The 15,757-nt window shown below is 37.0% G+C and overlaps 1 long non-coding RNA gene across 1 annotated transcript in view; it reads left to right on the top strand.

The window, feature by feature from the left end:
* The window catches only part of LOC136170813 (uncharacterized), an 83,430-nt gene extending 70,173 nt beyond the window's left edge, over window positions 1-13,257 (top strand). Inside the window, exon 5 of the long non-coding RNA XR_010663687.1 lies at window positions 13,239-13,257. This is a non-coding gene — a long non-coding RNA (uncharacterized lncRNA). The remainder of the gene's footprint in view (window positions 1-13,238) is intronic.
* The last annotated feature ends 2,500 nt before the right edge of the window (window positions 13,258-15,757 follow it).

Raw genomic sequence — 15,757 nt, 5'->3', positions numbered from 1 at the left:
AAATCACAGCAAGATCTTCTATGACCCACCTCCCAGAATATTGGAAATAAAAGCAAAAATAAACAAATGGGACCTAATGAAAATTAAAAGCTTTTGCACAACAAAGGAAACTATAAGTAAGGTGAAAAGACAGCCCTCAGATTGGGAGAAAATAATAGCAATTGAGGAAACAGACAAAGGATTAATCTCAAAAATATACAAGCAACTCCTGAAGCTCAATTCCAGAAAAATAAATGACCCAATCAAAAAATGGGCCAAAGAACTAAACAGACATTTCTCTAAAGAAGGCATACAGATGGCTAACAAATGCATGAAAAGATGCTCAACATCACTCATTATCAGAGAAATGCAAATCAAAACCACAATGAGTTACCATTACACGCCAGTCAGGATGGCTGCTATCCAAAAGTCTACAAGCAATAAATGCTGGAGAGGGTGTGGAGAAAAGGGAACCCTCTTACACTGTTGGTGGGAATGCAAACTAGTACAGCCACTATGGAAAACAGTGTGGAGATTTCTTAAAAACCTGGAAATAGAACTGCCATGTGACCCAGCAATCCCACTTCTGGGCATACACACTGAGGAATCCAGATCTGAAAGAGACACGTGCACCCCAATGTTCATCGCAGCACTGTTTATAATAGCCAGGACAAGGAAGCAACCTAGATGCCCATCAGCAGATGAATGGATAAGGAAGCTGTGGTACATATACACCATGGAATATTACTCAGCCGTTAAAAAGAATTCATTTGAATCAGTTCTAATGAGATGGATGAAACTGGAGCCCATTATACAGAGTGAAGTAAGCCAGAAAGATAAAGAACATTACAGCATACTAACACATATATATGGAATTTAGAAAGATGGTAACGATAACCCTATATGCAAAACAGAGAAAGAGACACAGAAGTACAGAACAGACTTTTGAACTCTGTGGGAGAAGGTGAGGGTGGGGTGTTTCAAAAAAACAGCATGTATATTATCTATGGTGAAACAGATCACCAGCCCAGGTGGGATGCATGAGTCAAGTGCTCGGGCCTGGTGGGCTGGGAAGACCCAGAGGAATCGGGTGGAGAGGGAGGTGGGAGGGGTATGGGGATGGGGAATACGTGTAACTCTATGGCTGATTCATATCAATGTATGACAAAACCCACTGAAAAGAAAATAAATTTAAATTAAAAAAAAAAAAAAAGAAAATTAGACAAAAAGATGTGATAAACTTATGAGACATGCCTCACATCCCACACTCATAATTTTGCCATCATTTTAAGTATTCCGAACTTTCAGGAAATTATGGTCAAATTTTTTACATGATAGTCTCAAGTTTTATGTGCTTTAGATTAGGGAGAAGCAAAACAACAGAAAACAGTGCCCTGTTATCTTTGGAAATTTCATTGAGTTTACATAATATCATGATAAGTACCTTGATGGTTTTATGTCATTTATGTAATTCTACATCTCAATCATTAATAAGAACCACAGAGCAATAGGGGTGGCTATGAAAATTAGTTTTGCAGGAAGATAGAAAATATATGCATTTGAATTACCAATGTTTAATATAGGGTATTGGATAAATGTCCTCTTGGAGAGTATTAAATAAAAAGGATTCGCAACATAGAGGCTAACAATAATAAATAGTTGGGTTAAATGGTTGTACAGTTGTCTCCAAAATTGGTTGAAGCATCCCCACTTGTTAGTATTAGAAATTAGACTTGTCACTTTTTTTCTTTTTGAAAAAAGAATATACAGTGCATTAAAAAATTTTCTAATGAATTAATTTATTGGCTGTTCTAGGTCTTCGTTGCAGTGAGCAGGGGCTACTCTTTAGTTATGGTGGCTTCTCATTGTGGTAGCTTCTCTTGTCGCAGAGCATGGACTCTAGGGCAGCCAGCCTTCAGTAGTTCTGGCGCACGAACTCCGTAGTTGCAGCTCCCAGGTTCTAGTCGCAGTAGTGGCATGCGGGCTTAGTTGCTCTGTGGCATGTGGGATCATCCCCTGTCTCCTGCATTGACAGGTGGATTCTTTAACACTGTGAGCCCCCAGGGAAGCATTGGCTTGTCACTCTTAATTATAGAGGTAGACTCAATGCTTATTCACAATTTTTTGAGTATATGAATGAACAAATATAAATAAAAATTTCCTGAAATTTCCACTAGTAGAATGGAATTATCTTGCTTCTGGTCATAAAGAGGAAGAACTGTGAACATGTACAGCCAATATGAAAAAAGATTTAGCAGAAAGGAATACAGTGAGCTATGAAGATGAGGGTGTGGTGGCAGTGAAAAGATCTTTGTTTTGTTTTTGTGAGTGATTCATTTATTAATAGAGCCTTGTTCCATGTGATGAGTGTTGATAAATAGCTTCATTCCAAAGAGAAAAAAATCATTTTTAATGAATTTATTGAATCTCTATATTTCAAACAATTTTTTAAAATAAATTATATATATTTCATATAAGAATGAGTAAGCCTGTGTACAAATAATATACGGTTCCATGCAGGTGTATCTTGGGGATGAATTAAGCAAATAAAAGAATAGGATTGGAATATAATGAAATCAGAGAGGGAAAAAAAGAAAGCTCTTGAACATATTGAATGCAATGGCAAGCATGTAGATTTTTGAAGTAGGTGAGTTCATGTTTCCCTCACTAAACCTTGTTTTAAAATGAAAAATATTATTGCCTATTTCATAGAATTTTAATATTTAATAACAATGTATGTGAAGTACCTTGTACAGACTCAAGCATGTAAAGATGCTCAGTAAGTGCCAGTGCTTACCCATATTGCCTTCATAGTGTGAAATAACTTGCTTTTTCTAAGTGGATTTTATGGCTCAGTGGTTTAGCTGGTTCATATATTTTCTCTGATTCATTGGAAAATGCCAGCTGGAAGGATCTGGTGGCAGGTTGGGACAAATGAAGTTGACTATTTTTCCTTCTGTGTGGAAATCTATGCCATCACAAGTTATTATTAGGAAAATATAGAAATAGGATTGCTGATATAGGCTGTTTCTAAAATCATTAAAATATATCTTTTATTTTTGCAAATTAAAATCTTTTTTTGGGTTTGCTTTCTTTGTATTATTATTTTAGCTTTAAGCAAGTAAAAGAGGCAGGTGTACTTTTATAGAGCTTTTGATGACATGGATAATGTCTGTAAAGCTAATATGCTTGCCTGAACCCTCTTTTTTCCTGTTGTATCAAGGGATAAGCACTTTTACTATTTATGAGGTTCAGTCTTACTTACTATAAAATCTAGATTTTCCATCTTGTTGAAGACACCTCACTTCTTTCCTATGTAGAGAGTCTAATAAAGTGACTTCACATTTCAGCACAAGAGATCTTACTTCACAATTAATAAAAAACAAAATGTCCTTCTTCAAACTGAGCAGAAGTTACCTTATTCCAGTTTATTTTTGCATATTCTATCTTATGTATTTCTGGTAACATGATTATCAATATTATCACAGAGCAGAAAATAAAATATAATTACAGTACAGAATTAAAGGTATTTAGATCTATATATGAGTTTTTGTGGAGTGTTTTTAGTTTATTTTGTTTTGTTATCATATCTTTTAAACAAATGTTAATTGCTATAAAAATCACACATACGATTTGCCATCTTAACCATTGTTAAGTGCACAGTATAGTTTTGTTAAGTATCACAGTGTTGGTCAGCAGCTTTCCATAAATTTTCATCCTGCAAAATTGAAACTCCCTTCTCATTAAACAACATCTCCCCATTTCTTCTTCCTGCAGTCCCTAGTAGCCACCATTTTACTTTATGTTTCTATGAATCTGACAACCTTAAATATAGATGAGTGGAATCACATGGTATTTGTCTTAAAACAAAAAACCGGTAGGCCCAAATTTTTAAAGTTGAAAGGAAAAACTTCAAAATACTTTGCTTAACAACTCACATGTAATTGTTTGATGACTATATCAGTGCACAGTACTGGGCAATAGCTATTTTCATCCCAATTTAAAGATATTTTAAAATATGCTTACATTTGTATCCAACTATTTCTATTTCTAGATTTAATATATGATGCTAAGAAAGTATGGGTTAGTAGGACTATATAGTTTTATGTAAATGGTCGTTAAATATACAAAGCATCTATTTATCAAAAATTGTTTCTTTATAATTTTAAAATGATTTTTCCACTTAAAGATGCCTTGACACTGAAATCTATTAACACGAAATGAATAGGGTTTTACTTATAAAATGAAAATATATAAATTTCTTTATAATAGTAGAATAAATAGAGCTACCACAAGTTGGGCTTCACAATTCTTTTTAAGATTAAGTGGTAATATATTTGAAATATATAGAAATAACAAATTGTTGTGTTGTGTAAGAGGGCTAACATGTGCTTGGACAATTATACTTCTAAAACAACAAACAAGCAAACTCATTAAAAAAAGGAGATCAAATTTAAACTTCACATTATAAAATAAAAAAATACTAGAAATATAGTGTATGACATGATTAATTAATACTGCTGTATGTTATATAAATGTATACATATACATTTAAGAGAGTAAATTCCAAGAGTTTTTGTGACAAAAAATATTGTTTTCTTTTTCTTTTATTTTGTATCTATATGAGATGATAATCACTAAACTTACTGTGGTAATCACTACATGATGTATACAAATCAAATTTTTATGCTGTATGCCGTAAATTTATAAAGAGCTATATGTCAAATACATTTCATTAAAACTGGAAGAAAAAGTAATAAAAAGAAATGATAAGGTTTGAAAATCAATCATTTGAAGCTTATATTTCTCTATTATAACTCAGAGTCAGAGGACATACTTTGCAAAACAAAACGAAGCAAGGGGACTTCTCTGGTGGCCCAGCAGTTAGGACTCTGCGCTCCCAATGCAGGGGGCACAGGGTCACTCCCAGTTGGGAAACTAAGATCCCACGTGCCATGCAGCCAAGGAAAAAAAAAAGCAAAACATTAATTTTTCAGACATGTTCTGTAAATAAAATCACTAATGTTAAAGAAAACTCAAGTCAAATTATTTGTAAGTACTATTACCTAAACAGACATTTATGAAAACACCATTCTGTGAATTTCTAAAAGGCCAGGATTATGTCTAATTTGTGATATAGACCAAAGCGCCATATCTCTAGTTGTACATCAAATGTATTTTCTTTTATAAGGATAGCCCCTGCAGCAAAGGAGATCAACTCCTAGATTACCCAGCTATGTCTGTGCACAGACTACAGGCTCCTCTTAATAACAAAATTAAAGCATGAACTACATTACTAGTGGCACTCTACCACCTTTATTTTTATTTTTGCACAAAAGTATTCTGTGATGTTGCAGATTTGAAAACAGTAAATCAAGGCACAACTGTTTCATATTCAGTAGCAGACAATAACACTGGGTCAACATTTTCAGTAACTTCAAAAATATATAGGTAGAGTTTGATTATATGCAGATTTTTTATGTCTGTTACAGTATCATTGAAATTTGATAAAATGACAAGAAAATTCAGACAAGGTTATAGTTCATTTGAACACATAAGAGCTATCTGGTCAGGCATTTACTCGTATAACCTGAAGAAAGTCTGCTGGTGATGACAAATGGCTCCAAGGTCCTTTTCTCCCTGAGTAAATGAAGCAGAAACACCACCCAGGGAAGCCCCAATTGACAGTGATGGAAATGCTCACAGGCTGCCAAGGATAAAACAAGAGCTGAAGCAAGTGTAAGAGCTCAGGAGAGGTGTGTGCCAGGGGCTAGGGAACTTTGCTGAAGGAACTAGCAGGATGGACTGAATATAAATAAAAGTCTCTAGCTAGTGTTCTATTCAGATGGTATATTCACATGCATGTGGAGGAGCAAAGGGTTGATGATGATGCAGTCATGCATGTGGAGATAGGGTGGAAAGGAGCAACGTTTCAAGGTGCAAATCTTTTTTAGCAGGACCTGATACAGAGAAGCGAAATGATGAGCATGTAAAAATGATTTGTAGGATTGGGACTGGAATTCATTGTGGAGGAGAACTGATGTGAGACATCTTCCACTGAAGGCTGGTGGTGGGGGAAAGGAAAAAAAATAGTTTGCAGAATGAAGGTAATGATTTCAGTTTGTTTATAGGTAGAGAGTTAATGGAAATGATGGTCGACTGAGAGGGGGGACGAGGGTTTAAGGAGACAAATCAAAAGCAAACATTTTAGAGAAAGTCTGGAGTACAACTGAGATTCTATCTTTTCCTGGGCATCATTGGATAAATCAAAGCCCACCATCTGTCGGAAAAAGAGAAGGAAGTGTTTGAGATGGTGGCGGTGGTGATGGGGAATGTCAGTAGAGGAGATAAATTTTAATTCACAGCTTTGCTCATAGATTGATTTCTCAAAGGAACTAAGAAAGGAGTAAGGGTTGAAAGTATCCATGGAGCTGCAGAGTTTAATCATATGTGTACTTACTAAAGGGCTTCCCAGGTGGCTCAGTGGCAAAGAATCCACCTGCCAATACAGGAGACCCGAGTTCAATCCCTGGGTTGGGAAGATCGCCTGGAGAAAGAAATGGCAACCCACTCCAGTATTCTTGCCTGGGAAATCCCATGGACAGAGGAGTCTGGTGGGCTACAGTCCATGGGGTTGCACGAGTTGGGCATGACTAGGCAACTGAACATGTACACAGCACGCACTATGCTAAAGACAGACTCCTCTTCTTATGAATGAACGTCTAGTGACTATGCAACAGTTTCCTGTATAACAGGTACTCAGCATTTTCTCATTTAAATCTCACAACAGCCTTTTGCAGGAAATAGCAATATTCTCTCAAATTTATATTGAGGATACCAAGTCTCAGGAAGGTTAAGTAAGTTGGAGGCAGTTATCCAGGTAGCACGTGTCACAGTTGGAATCCAATCCAGGTTTGTCTGCCTGGGAATGCTCACTTTTAAATATATGTGACAGGATTAAAGCAGACTTTTCTGACTTAATTTGATGTGCGTCTGTGTGTTTGTGTCTGGGTGTGTGTATGAGAGAGAGAGAGAGAAAGTATGGAAAAGGGCTTCTTTGTTTTATTATGTGTGAATTTTCTTCTCTGCTTAATTAAAAACTCCTTGTGTATAGGGACCCTGACCTCATTTATATTAAGTGGATCATCTTTATTTCTAACCTGAAAGCTCTTTCTAAATTTTTTTCTTTACAAGAGGTATATCTAGGCACTTAATTTCACAAAATATTAATCAAGAAGGCCTTTTTTTATTCTAAGTAATAAAGAAGCACACCCTCCACCTTGGATTTCAGAGTAAACTGGAGATAGCGCACACCTTCATATGGACTGTCTGTACGCTTTTCATGTTGTCATTGGGTTTAGAGGGCATTTTATGACCTTGAGTGGCACTTATGTTAGATTTTGAGTATGGGAAGAACCACAGGGGTAACTGTTTTCCAAAACCCATGTCATTATATAAGGTAAATGCTACCAAGAAAATAGAGTCCATTTTGCTTTACTTAGAGCCTATTTAGAATTTGTCAAATGCTCTGTACATAAATAACTTGGAGAAGTTAGTCACAAAGGACTTTCAGGTACTTTAAAAAATTACTCTCCCCCCACGCTACCCTAACTCTTTCATATCTCTATTGAAATGTTCTTAAGGATCTCATGTCCCAGACTAGCGTCAAAGTCAAATCCCATTTTGCAAGGGATATAAATCTCTGAATTTGAAATAGCTCTTGAAAATGTTTGGAGTTTTAATTTCATACTTGCCTAATTTTAATGTGGGTCAAGAAAATGGAATTGCAAATGCAACTGGTAGTTGGAATAATGGGAAAACATCTACCAAGGAGCCTAAAAAGAGAGAGAGAGAGATAGCATTAATAATGTATTATGAACCCCTATGTGAAGAAGAGAAATAATTTGTTTTCACTAATGAAACTATTTTGAGGTTAATTGCCATGTTATTAATTGAAACTCATGATTGTCTCTAATTACATATCTTCAACCCACCTTTTATTTACCTGCCACTGCTTTACTTTGTCAGACTTTGCTGCTCTGATTTTAATGGCCCACTACTCCTTTCTTTCCTCTTCAAGGTTCTTTGTACTTTTGTCTTAACAGTGGAATTGCTGGCAAGGCTTGCCCTCGTTTGTACTTCATCCTTTCTGTTCTTTTTACAGGCTCCTTCCCCTCTCCCATTGAAACCTCCTAACGACTTTGAAGCTAATTTATAGTGATACTTTCACTGCTCTACTTATTAAGGAGTAATAGGTGATATTAAGTCTACTCTACAACAGTGTGAGCTTGTTGAAGTCAGTGCTCTCTTATTAGCTGTTTATTCTTAATTTAATAAAGTTGATTGACTTATAAAATTTGTTTGGTGGGTAAAATGTTTTCCAACCAAGTTAACTGCTCAATTATTTCACTGTAATTTGCATGTACAATTCTTGCTGTGGATTTCAAGGTGATTTTGCTTTTTGGTGAGAGATGGTTGATCAGAAATCATACAAGTTTATGCCTACAAGATAGTCAGTTCAGTTCAGTCGCTCAGTCATGGCCGACTCTTTGCGACTCCATGGACTGCTGCATGACAGGCTTCCCTGTCCATCTCCAATTCCCGGAGCTTGCTCAAGCTCATGTCTGTGAAGTCAGTGATGCCATCCAACTATCTCATCCTTTGTCGTCCCCTTCTTCTCCTACCTTCAATGTTTCCCAGTATCAAGGTCTTTTCCAGTGAGTCAGTTCTTTGCATCAGGTGGCCAAAGTATTGGAATTTCAGCTTCAGCATTAGTCCTTCCAATGAATGTTCAGGACTGATCTCCTTTAGGATGGACTGGTTGGATCTCCTTGCAGTCCAAGGGACTCTCAAGAGTCTTCTCCAACACCACATTTCAAAAGCATAAATTCTTCAGTGCTCAGCTTTCTTTATGGTCCAACTCTCACATCCCTACATGACTACTGGAAAAACCATAACTTTGACTAAACAGACCTCTGTTGACAAAGTAATGTCTCTGTTTTTTAATACGATGTCTGGATTTGCCATAGCCTTTCTTCCAAGGAGCTTTTCTTCCAAGGAGGTACTATAAGATAGTATCAAGACTGTATAGAATTACTGTTGTTAACAAATTTAGATTCACTGGGATAATAACTACCAATCAATCCTTACAAGGGGAGAACACAGAGGTTTATTGATTTCATGATAACTCAGAACAGCACATTGTTTCTCTGTCTTCTACTCAGGAGAGACATTGTTGCTTGTTGGAATTCTCTCTCTACAATGAGACTATGGGACCATTCTCCCTTCCACTTCCTGGGTACAGAGGCTGGTTATGAAGATTAGACCCATTGGAGGCTTCACCATGTGTGTCAGTGACAATCAACAGGACTGTCATGCTCATTCTCACTCCGAAAACCCTTCCCCAGATCACTATTTCAGGAAATTCAGCTAAGGAAGAGCTGTGTTGATAATGATTACTCCCATTACATCTACAGTAAGATTCTGTGCACACCAGTCTCTTAAGAATATGAACTAAATACTGAAGAGTGATTCCTTAATCTCATAGTGCCCCAAATAACCACTCCTAAATCTCTAAACCTACAATATCTGTATATCAAAATAACAATTTCTCCTAACATGTCAGTCAACTAGGTTTGCAAGTAATTTCAGGTCTTCCTGAGAATATTTTGTTGACTTCTTCTTGCACTAACATGAAAGCAATAAAGCCAGATTTCCTGTTTCTCTTTTTTCAGGAAGCTAGCCTATGTCTTCAAAGAAGTCAGTGAGTATAATTGTTCAAGGTGACATTTTCTGGTCTACCGTTTCACCCTAATTTCTAGCATGTGTTTTATGTAAATAATTGGATCCCCTTTCTTTCTGAGTTGGGAGAATTTTTATCTTTGTGCTTTTTGTCATTTTATAGTACCTCTTACTTTACTCCTGAGTTCCTGGACTTCTTTGTGTTTTCCTGTTGTCCTTTTATCTTACAGATTTTCTCTACAAAGTATTTGGTGATTGGACATTCAGGGAACCATTTAAAACCAACATTTGCTTTTGGGTGTAACTTGGTTCATTAGCTAATCAGTGTAATTACTTAGTGTAAAGTCTACATCATTTCTGCTTTTGGCCCAATGAGTAAGTTTCAAATTTCAGAAAAGGTTAATTTCAGAAGATGTAAGAGCCATAGCCTTAGCTTTTTTGACATTTTGTGTGCTAAGTTACTTCAGTTGTATCTGACTCTGACCCACTGGACTGCAGCTTACAGGCTCCTCTGTCCATAGGATTCTCCAGGCAAGAATACTGGAGTGGGTGGCCATGCCCTCCTCCAGGGGATCTTTCCCATTTGACACTTTGGTTCAGTCGCTAAGTCGTGTCCGACCCTTGGCAACCCCATGGACTGTAGCCTGCCAGGCTTCTCTGTCCAAGGGATTTTCCAGGCAAGAATACTGGAGTGGGTTGCCATTTCCTTCTTCAATTTGACACTTTACTTCTGGCTAAAAGATATAACTATAGCTATTCCTGTAAATGTAATATATGAAAATCATGACTAAAAGTAGTTCACCTTAATATATGAAAATAATAATGGTGCTTCAATGTCAGAATGATATTTATTCATTGTTTACCACCTCCCTACTGCTTCCTGCCCCATCCCAGACAGACACAGATACATATCCAGAAGCAGTTATGACTACTGGTTATTTTTGTGAATTCTGAGATGTTGGTATTGTTCATAACATAGAGAAAGAGCATGATGGATTTAGTTTCAGAAATTAAGTGTGACTCTTTCATCTGTTACTTAGCAGTGCAACATTGGGCAAGGCTTTAAATGATACTGGGCTTCAATTTCCTTGACTAAAATCAGGGTCGTGTGTATTCTGCCTACATTATAGGACTGCTCTTTCTTTAGATGAGACTTTTTGTGCTAGCATCTCGTGAATTTCATGGGTTATTCTAAAAGATTTGACCACTAAGGTGCTGTAAATTCCAGTGTTCCCATATTGCAATTGCTTGGGCATGGGGCAAGTGTGTCATCCCTTAATGAGTGGAGAAGTAGGTGATTTGCCTTACTTTTAGCTATAAAACAAATCCATAACAGCCTGAGGCTTTTATTCTACTGCTAATTCTACTCATGGATTTCATAGCTTTGCAAAAGTCCAGGTTTTATAAAAGTCCATAGCATCACGTTGAGGCTTTAAAAGTCATGTTTTAAAAACACATCTACTTCTTTCTAACACCATTGCTTTCATTCTGGAGCCCAAAACCTTTTCTTGGCTTAGTTGAATAAATTACCCTTTTTTTCAACTAACACTATTGAAACTTAATATCTTCTGTTTTTTGCAAAGTATTGGGGGAATAAAGGATGAAAGACAATCACTGATTATCAAATGCTTGCACTGGAATGAGTGACTGGAAAATCATTAAAATCAAATATAGTAATTTCTAAGAGAGATGAACATAGGACAACTAGCATAAGTTTGGCACATAGATAGCAGTTAATTAAGGACAGAATGTGGTAGGGAAAATAAGTGATATGAGACAGAAGTCCTAAATAATTAACATGTGTTGTGCAGGGCAGGGAGAGAAGAGGTCAGTCCATTTTAGAGAAAAGTATCCACAAAGGCGCAGAATCAAGAGAGTACAGCTTTCTTGGGAAGCAACAAATGGTATATGCTGGAATGGAGTATTGGCACAGGGAAGTAGCTAGAAGTATTTATTAGTCAAGGTTCTCCAGAAACACAGAACCAGTAGGATATACAGTAGCCCCTAGCCCCTTATCTGCAAGGGATATGTTCTAAGATCCCCACTGAATGCCTGAATTTGTGGATAGAATCAAATGCTATGCTTGAAAGACATTTGGTTCTGTCCAAAAGGTCATTGATATTTGATCCTGTCCAAAAAATCCATGAAACATTTGGTCCATGCCAAAAGATCCTTGAAATCTGATCCAGTGCAATACACCTATAAGACATTTGTTCCATGTGAAAATGTCCTTGAAATTTGATGTTATCTAAAATGTCCTTGAGAATATGTGTTCCATGCCAAATGGTTTTGGATAGATAGATAAGTGTGTGTGTGTGTGTGTGTGTGTGTGTGTGTGTACAATACTAAAGGAATATACACGATACTAGAGGAAATCAACCCTAAGCATTCATTGGGAGGACTGATGCTGAAGCTGAAGCTCCAATACTTTGGCCCCCTGATGAGAGAACCGACTCATTGGAAAAGACCTTGATGCAGGGAAAGATTGAGGGCAGGAGGAGAAGGGGGTGACAGAGGATAGTTGGTTGGATGGCATCATTGACCCAATGGACATGAGTTTGAGCAAACTCCAGGAGACAGTGAAGGACAGGGAAGCCTGCCATGCTGCAGTCCATAGGGTCTGAAAGAGTTGGACACGACTGAGCAACTGAACAACAATATATATAGTAGTCGCCTCATCCACGGTTTTGTTTTCCATGGTTTCAGGTACCTGAGGTCAACTGTGGCTCCAAAATATTAAATGGATAAATCCAGAGATAAATAATTTATAAAGGTTAAACTGTGCACTTATCTGAGTAGTGTGTTGGAATCTTGCATTGTCTTGCTCTGTCCCACCTGGGATGTAAGCCATTCCTTTGTCCAGAGTGTCTTGCGTATTAGTTACTTAGTAGCCATCTCGGTTATCATATTGACTGTTGTAGTATCACAGTGCTTGTGTTCAGCTGACCCTTATTTTACTTCAAAACAGCCCTGAAGTGCAAGAGTAGTGATGCTAACAATTTAGATATGCCAAAGAGAAGACATAAAGTACTTCCTTTAAGTGAAAAGGTAAAAGTTCTTAAAAGAAAAGAAAAAAAAAAACATATTCTGAGGTTGCTGAGATCTCTGGAAAGAACAAATCTACCAATAAAATTGTGAAGAAGGAAAAAAAATTCAAGTTAGTTTTCCTGTCACACCTCAAACTATGAAAATTACAGCCACAGTGTGTGATTCTCTCTCTCTCTCCCTGTCTATATATAGGGAGAGGGAGCGAGAGATTGTGACTTTAGGAATTGGCTCGTGTAGTTATGGAGACTGAAAACTTCCACAGTCTACGGTCTGTAAGTTGGAGAACTAGGAAAGTCAGTGGCGTAATTAGTCTGAGTTCAAAATCCTGAGAACTGAGGGGCCAATAGTGTGAGTTCTGGTCTGAATCTGAAAACCAAGACAAGGAATGTGATGTCTAAGTGTAGAAAAGATGAATGTCCCAGCTCAAACACAGAAAATTCCTCCTTCCTCATCCTTTTGGCTCTCTTCAGGCCCTCCACAAATTGGATGATGCTGACCTGCATTTGTGAGTATGATCTACTTTACTCAGTCTACTAATTTAAATGCTAATATTTTCCAGGGACAGTCTCAAGCACTGCCAGAAATAATGCTGTACCAGCTATCTGAGCATCCTTTAGCCCAATGAGGTTGACTCATAAAATTAGCCATCACAAGATGATAGTGCAGAGGTGGGCAAGCACCAAATCAAGAAAGAAATGGTAGGCTATCCTGCAGGATTTAACTTTTCTCCTAAAGGTGATAAAAACCATTTAATAATTCAATGTAGAGGAGTAATGCAATCAGATTTATGTTTAATGAAGATCCCTGTAGCAACAGTGTAAAAGATGATAGTTTGTTGGTAAAGGGGTTTACCAAAGTCAGCAAAGCAGATTAGGAGTATTCTTGTTGTTCAGTCACTAGGTTGTGTTCAACTCTTTGCGACCCAATGGACTGCAGAATGCCAGGCTTCCCTGTCCTTCATTATCTCCTTGAGTTTGCTCAAACTCATGTCCATTGAATCAGTGATGCCATCCAACCATCTCATCCCCTGTCACCCACTTCTCATCCTGCCCTCAATCTTTCCCAGCATCAGAGTCTTTTCCAATAAGTTGGCTCTTCACATCAGGTGACCAAAGTATTGGAGCTTCAGCTTCAGCATCAGTCCTTCCAATGAATATTCAGGGTTGATTTCCTTCAGGATTGACTGGTTTGATCTCCTTGCTGTCCAAGGGACTCTCAAGAGTCTTCTCCAACACCATAGTTCAAAGGCATCAATTCTTCAGTGCTCAGCCTTCTTTATGGCCTAACTCACATTCATACATGACTACTGGAAAAATCATAGGTTTGACTCTTTTGACCTTTGTCATAAAATTATGTCTCTGCTTTTTAATACTCTGTCTAGGTTTGTCATAGGAGTATTATATGCACCCTGATAACAAATCTTGAGGACCTAAAGAGCAAAATCCAAGCATGTTGTGGCTTTCAATAAATATTTATTGAAGAAATGAACTGATCACGTCTTAGATGTTCATTGAGCCAATGAGCGAAGGATACCTAGTTTACACCTGTTCCAGGTTTTAGTACAGAAATCTGCTATGAGAGAGAGAGCAAGTGAGTATGCTTCAGTAATCAATGCTTTAGTACGGAACAACACTAATCAGTATTTCACTAGGCCTCCTTTGAATGGGTACTGTATCAGAAGGATGGTGTGTGTGCATGCGTGTGTACTCATGTGTGTGTGTTTGTGTCACTGCGTGTATATGTGTGCATGCCTATATATCCAAGCTGACTGGGAATGGGGAGAGGACTAGGTAATTTAGTCAGCAAGAAAGAACGTGAACCCAGGCAAGCTTTGTGTTAATTATAAAAGTTCATAAAGTAAGAAGGATTATATCAATAGAGGTGACTCATAGTTAAATGAGGCTTTTCATCCATAAGACATTTATCAATAACAAATGCTGTGCTTACAAATGAAGTTAACTAATGCACTAACAACATAATTAGAATGATTCTAGTTGTGACAAAAGGGATGCATAGATTCCAATCTAGGCACATAAAAATCTTCAATAAGTGACACTGTCTCAAAGGAATAGTTGGTGGAGTTGCTTGGGTAGTTAATTGCAATGGGAGGCCTTTTATTTATCGGCATTTTTAAGAAAATAACCCACTAACATCACTTTTGAATACATCCTTACTAAGTGCTACAATTTATATCTTTTTTTGTAGAGAAATAATCTGTTTCATTTGTCCTTCTCAGTAGTTTTGGGATTTCTTTGCGTTTGGAGTAGAAATGCTGATCAAGTAGGTTGTGTAGAGTTGAAAATTTAGAAAAGAGAGGACATAAGATTGGGAGATACAGATGTGATTTATAAACAGAGACAAAAGTTAGAGTGGAAATTAAAATTCTTCCAACTTGTATTATATGATTTAAATAGAGTGCAATTTCTATGAACCAGAAGAAAAAAATCAATATAACAAGTTTGAAATATAAGGAAATGCTTAACCAGCACATACTCCCTTGGTTACCCTGACCCTCTCCTTTCTGAGGTTGAAAAAGTGATGTGGAGCCATGAAAGAACACTGATTTCTCCCAGGGAAATGCTGTGAGGATAAAGAACTGCTTAACAGTTCAGACTAATACATTGCTGTGTATGAGAATTCAATATCCCCAGGCTTTGTAAATGAAAGGAAGTTTTAATATCAGCCTATGGGATTTTTCAGGCACATTTTTAAATTTTAGAACATGTGGAATTCAATATGCATGGATTCAATAAAAGCACATGTCACTGCATTTCAGATATAATGAACAAAAAGGAGCGATGTTTCCATGCACAAAAGTCTTCCAACTTATATTTCATCAAAAATTATATTACATTTGGCTGTGGTACTACATGCATTTATCCCTAAACATTATATTGGAAGAAATATATTTTCTCTTTCCTTTCCAAATATAAGTTTCATTGTAAAGGTTTTATAGAGCTTAAAATCAGACTTGTAACACTTTCATCAC

The sequence above is a fragment of the Muntiacus reevesi genome, chromosome 6, assembly GCF_963930625.1.
Source record: "Muntiacus reevesi chromosome 6, mMunRee1.1, whole genome shotgun sequence".
Classification (NCBI taxonomy): Eukaryota; Metazoa; Chordata; class Mammalia; order Artiodactyla; family Cervidae; genus Muntiacus; species Muntiacus reevesi.
This window is presented reverse-complemented; position numbering and strand designations above follow the sequence as displayed.